Source organism: Tenrec ecaudatus, chromosome 12 (assembly GCF_050624435.1).
Source record: "Tenrec ecaudatus isolate mTenEca1 chromosome 12, mTenEca1.hap1, whole genome shotgun sequence".
Classification (NCBI taxonomy): Eukaryota; Metazoa; Chordata; class Mammalia; order Afrosoricida; family Tenrecidae; genus Tenrec; species Tenrec ecaudatus.
In genome coordinates, this window is record NC_134541.1 from 3144283 (window position 1) to 3150282 (window position 6000).

The following is a 6000-nucleotide window of genomic DNA, read 5'->3' on the forward strand; positions in this document are numbered from 1 at the left end:
GAAAGGAATGAGGCCTGCGCCAGGCTGCTCCCGCCAGGCTGCTCCCTCCAGCCAGCGCCAAAGCCCCGCACCACACCGCTATCAAAATCAAACCCGCAGAGTCTGCGGCAGGGCAGAGCAAACTATAAAGCATTATGCAAATGTCAGCGAGGTATTATTACCAGGCTGCTTGCTGAGGGTCTCTGGTGGTATCGATGGGTTTTTATGTGACACAGATCTATGGGTTTTCTGTGTTGCATTAATAATTCACTTATGCTAATAAAACAAAGAAATCCAATTGACAGTGTCTCAGACACAATCTCATTCCATCCCAGGAATGCTAATGCGTGTCGTCCCCCCTCTGCTCTTTGGCTCTGTAGCCACCAAGTGGGAACAGGTGAGGCCACGGTTGGGGGAGGGTGCGCAGCCACAAAGGGGGAAATACACCCGGCTGCTTTGCTTTTGACCTGGCCTCTGGTCCGTCGAATCCCACACCTGTCTCTGGGATCCCAGAGGAAAACAGGAGGGCCTGGCGTGGGGGCTTGTCTTCCACCAGGTTAGCCACTTGGGGAAGAGGTTGGGAGTGGGGTCGGGGAGAGCGCCCTGCCGGCCGGGTGATGGGACACAGATATTTCTAGTCCCTGGCAGAGGAGGAATTTCAAGAACAGGGGAGATGCTTAATGAACTGTTTCTCCAAGGGCTCTCTCTGGGGCTCAGGTGGACATGAACTGACCCTGGGGGGTCTTAGCGGAAGAGTGTCTCCTGGCTTTTCTCCCTGAGACTGGCACTGCCCTGGGTCCTCTGCACAGAAGGTCGTAGACTCTCCCAACCTGGTTCCAGGTTGAAAGGCTGGCTCTGCAGCTCTGAATTGTGTGGCCTGGGGCACGTGCCTTTGCCCTTCTGGGCCTCACTTGCCTCATGCGTACAATGGGGATGCAGATTGTACTTACCCCAGAGACTGGAGAGGAGATGCCTGCAGATCTTGGTTCCTGGGGTCCACTAGGCCCTCTCAGAGGTGGTTGACATTCTCTTCACACTGTTAATGGGCCATTTTAACTCCCTTCCTCTTACCAGTGCACCCTGGGTTTCAGCCCAGCCTCCAGAGGCTCATGAGGCGTGATATTGCTGCTGCTATCAAAATGGATGTGCCAACCAGAAAACCGGGGCCCTTCTCATACATAGCTTTTGGTTTGGAAATATATATATATATATATATATATATATATATATATATATATATATATATATATATATATATATATATATATATATATGCTTTTTGTGTTCACATGTAATGACTATGTGCAGCTTCAATGAACTGATGGATTCATGCTCTCTATTTCTCTGTTTCCACTTATAATTTGGTAAATACTGATCGGCATTTTGTACTCAGGGTTCTGGAACAGAATCTTTGGGGTTCTCCATCCTTTTTCAGGTCTCAAGGAATCCTGAAACGACATCACAAAGTGCTCCGGAATGGGCCCAGAGGCTAGCCGTGGGTGTTCCACTCCACACACAGCGCCTGGGAGGTGACTGTCCCCATTGTACAGAAGAGGAAAGTGAGGCACAGCAGGCACCCCCCCTCCCCCAAAGCCAGCCTGAGCAGAGTCAGAGCTCAGTCCAGTGGGCCCACAGCCTCTGCACTTGACCAGCTGCTGGCCTCCCTCAAGTCCTTGCTCCCTCTACAGGTTGGCTGATTGCAGTTCTGCATGTTGGAAGCCCCTGAAGGAAGGCTTGTTGAAGTTCCAGCAGACACAGCACAGTTCTACAAATGGTATTTGTGCCGTGGCTAAGACGGCATTACCCCAACACAGGGACACCTCTCTGTAATTCCAGTGCTTTCCACTCCCCAGCACAGACTAGACCTGCTAACTACTCCATGCAAAATAAACCATCCCAGATGACTCTTAAGTAGAAGAATTGCCTGGTCCTACACAGGGTACCCCCCCAAAAAAACAGAATCCCCCCAAGCTATGAATCTAATTTTTTTTTTTTTTACAAAACAACCCAATCTCCTCTCCACGACACTTCATATGTTTGTCAAATCTGTGATTCCATTCTTGGAAACATTGTTCAAACTCATCTGTTTGGATGGCTGACAGCACCTCCCTCAGTTTTTTTCTTGACCTCTGACGCTTCATCAAATTGCTGTCTGTTCTTGTCCCTCTTCTTTGTGGAAACAAAAAGAAGTTGCACAGAGCGAGTCAGGTGAGTCAGGTGTGAGGGGCAAGAGAGCCATGCTGGTTTTGCCCCCAAACTGGCACACTGAGGTGGCTGTGTGAGCAGGTGCATTGTGGTGGCAAAACCAGATCCCTGTCTGCCACAAATCAGGCCTTTTTGGTCACACACTGTTACACAAGATTTTCAGAACCTCCAAATAGAAAGCTTGATGAACAGTCTGACCTGGTGGAACAAATTCCAAATGCACTGTGAGCGGACATTTTCATCCGTTCGGGAAGTTGACAGATATCCAGATGAGGTTTGTCATCAATCCACATTTCATCTTTTTTGAAACGAGAAAACCACTTGTACACTTGAGTTTTTCCACAGCGCTGTCCTTGGAAGCTGTATTCAACATCACAACAGCTTCTGCGGCATTTTCCCCAAGCAGAAACAAAATTCCACAGCCTCACACTGGTCTCTTAATGGGCCATCACAAAAAACAAGGTTCGAGCAAAACTGCTTTTACAAAAAAAATTCACTGTGACCAGAGAGAACCTTCTCAGGAGACGCCACTGGGTGCACTAACTCAGAGTGAGTTGCTCAAAGTTCTCCTAGCAGGAAAAATGTGTACAATGAAAACTCCGCTCTGCCTAGCTCAATTCCGGTTTGGGGGTTACCCCCTCATATACTTCCAATAGACGACAGCAATTGAAAATGCTAGGGGGCATACTTCTCTGGAACACAAGGGGTCTCGGGATCCACTCCATGGACAAGGGGTTTGTTTGGGTCTCTCTGGCTCTTTTCTTCTCCGTGAAACAAAGAAGTTTGCTTAATTCACAAGCACGTCTCCACACTTTCTCCAACTCAAGCCTATCTTAGTAACTCTGCCTTTTGAACTTCCAATACCCAAAACATCAGGAAAACTTTGAAAGGTCATTGGTGTGTTTCAATACTGGAGCCCCAAGAGCCCACCTTTATTAGAAGTCACCCCAAAGGGACCTCTGCATTTGGTGAACCCCAGGCACCCCCAGGCACGGCCATCCAGTGGACCCCGTCAGACAGTAGAACCACTCTGTAGGATTCCCAAGGCGGCCGTCTTTAGAGCAGCAGATGGCCCCATCCTCAGAGAGGCTGGCCGACCTTTCCGTTGGCAGCCAGGTGCTCAGCCCACAGCCCCATCCGGGATCCTGGTGAATTCCTCACATCTGATTGGCAGCAGATACCAGCTACCTTAGCTCACTTCCATCTCCCAGGATGGCCGCGGCCCTGGAGCAATTGCCTATTCAAAGGCGTACTGCACGCTCAGCCAAGGCCAGCTGGGGCTTCGCAGGGAGCAAGCAGGGTTGGGGCACAGAACGGCCAGGGCGGGGAGCTGCAGGCCGGGCCCTCACGCGTCCCTGGCCCTCTCCCAGCGCTCTAGAATTGCATCCTCTGGTTGCATGGTCTGGTCCTACTTAAGGGTACGCGCACACAGTTTGCAACCCCCAGTCTACAGTTCTCCCTCTGGGACACCAGGGAGCTGTGTGACATTCCTCTGTGCGCCATTGAAAATGACTTCCTGGGCCTGCCTCTGAAAGCACCCACTAGTGAAGAATTAGCGGGTGGTGGAGACCATAGGCTTGGGGCAGAAAGTCAATGACATTTCCACCTGCACGTTCTCTGCCGCCCCTGCGCATATCCATCCATTCCATCTGTCAGTAATCTCCAGCAATCTGGTTATGAAATCAAAGTGCAATCGGACGGGACTTTTCTCTCCCTTCTCCCTAGATGAACTAGTGATGACATGTGCTTGGAGCGGCTCTGCTCCCTCCTCGGACCCTGAACGTTGCCACAGCCACGGATTTCTCCCCCCCCCACCCCCCACCCCGAGGCTTTCTCATCGAGCTCTGATGAGACCAATGGAGGGGTCTACCACTGCTCAAAACGGAGTGGCCCCTGCTGGGAAGCAGGTAGCTCTGGGCCGGCCATACAGGCCACAGCACAGGTGCAGGAGATCTGGGCCAACAAAGCCACCCTTGTTACCCGTGAGGTTCCTGCTGCCTCCACATTAAATGCTGCTCATTCTCAACAAGTCCCTTTAATTAAAGGCCAAGTTGGACCTTCTGCTCCCAGCTCTGAGCCCCGAGGTGCTCTCTCCCAGTGCCCTGCACACAGTAGTTCCTGAAGGGCGCTTCCCCCTGTCCGTGCTCCTGGCCAGATGAAGGCCACGCAGGACATGGCTAACTCTTCAGATGACCTCTCTGGGGGGAGGCCCAGCTATGAATTGGAAAGGTTAAACTTTTCAAACTTTGCATTCATGTTAAACAAAGATCGGGCCCGCACATAAGTCAAGCAGCACCCATGGGTGGGTCTGGGGTTCTGGGTGAGCCCCGGGCAAGATCGAACCAAGTCGAACTCACTGCCCTTAAGTCCATGCTGACTCCCAGCGAACACCCACGGGGATTAGAGAATGTAACTGTTTATGGGGATAGAAAATAGGAGCTGCTGGTGGTTTTGAACCGGCAACCATGTGGGTAACCACTACTCCATCATGGCTTCTCTGAGTAAGACCGGTCGTTCCTAAAGCCTGGTCTTCCAAAACGGAGATGCATGCAGCAGACGTGTCCTGAAACTCTTCTCCGCCGTCCTGTCTGAATGAGGAGCTGGGGAGAAAGGGAGGCATTTCAGAGGTGACTGGCAGCTTCTAGAATGCCATCAGGACCCAGCTCATTGACCATGTGCTCCCAAATAAGCCAGAAAAGTAGTGTTTTGCCCCGGGTATCCCATAAGGTATGACACTGACAACTGTGTGGCAGTCACATAATCTACTCTCAACCTGAGGAAGGGGGGGAGTCTAGCCTGTCAAGCAGGTCGCAGCTGGATGACCTCCCTTGGAGGCGCGTTGGAGATAAGTAGCTCACTGGAGGCCAGACACACTCTCCTGCGAGGCAGTCCTGCTGACCAGTCACAAGGAGCGAGGCTGATGGAGCCAGAGCTCTGGAGGTGGAGGAGCCACATGGAGACCCACACCAGCATGTGTAGTGTGAGTCAGAGAGGGCCTTATAGTCTGGTAGCGGATCTATGGGCTAATAACGGACTGTGGACTTGAACTGGACGGGGCTGGGATGTTTTCTTCATACACAAGTACTCTGATATAAAGTTCTCTCTTACACATGTAAGTGTGTCTACGAGTTTGTTTCTCTAGTCCACCCAGACTGATACAAACTGACATCTGGAATCTTCAGGATGTTCTGGGCACTTTCTCATTTCATCTTTTCGCCAGTGGAGGCAAAAACCCGAAGGTGAATCAAGTCATCAACTCCTCAGCAGGAGGGCTGAGGGGCTGCCTTCTCTCTCAGCTACTTGTGAGAAGTCGGCTGACCCTTTTTGTGTTTCTTTTTCAAAAAACTGGTTTTATGGCCTATCCTTGATGTATCATACAATGCAGCCATACAGGCCTGTGAAGAAAAGCTGCGCAATCGTCCCCACAGTTGGGTTCAGCATATTCTCTTCGGACGCTCACTGTTGTTGGCTCGCCACTTCCTCCCGGCACCCCTTGCCTCGCCCCTCGGGAATTCCCAACCGTGACTCTCTGCAGATCTGCGCATCCTGGATTTCACAGACAGAAAACCACACAAAAAGCGACCAGGAAGCAAACCAGCCACAGCCACAACACAGGCCTGGACAGAACCGAGAAGTGCTTCAGTAGACAAGAAAGAGGAAAATATTGAAAACTGAAACAACTTAAAACGGGGTCACAGAGAGATCACATGGTAAGCTATGCCATTTTAACCTACGTGCGCCATGATCAACCTTACAATGCACTATGTCTGTTAGCAAGGCTGGTCACGCCCCTGAACGATGGACAGAGAGAAGTCA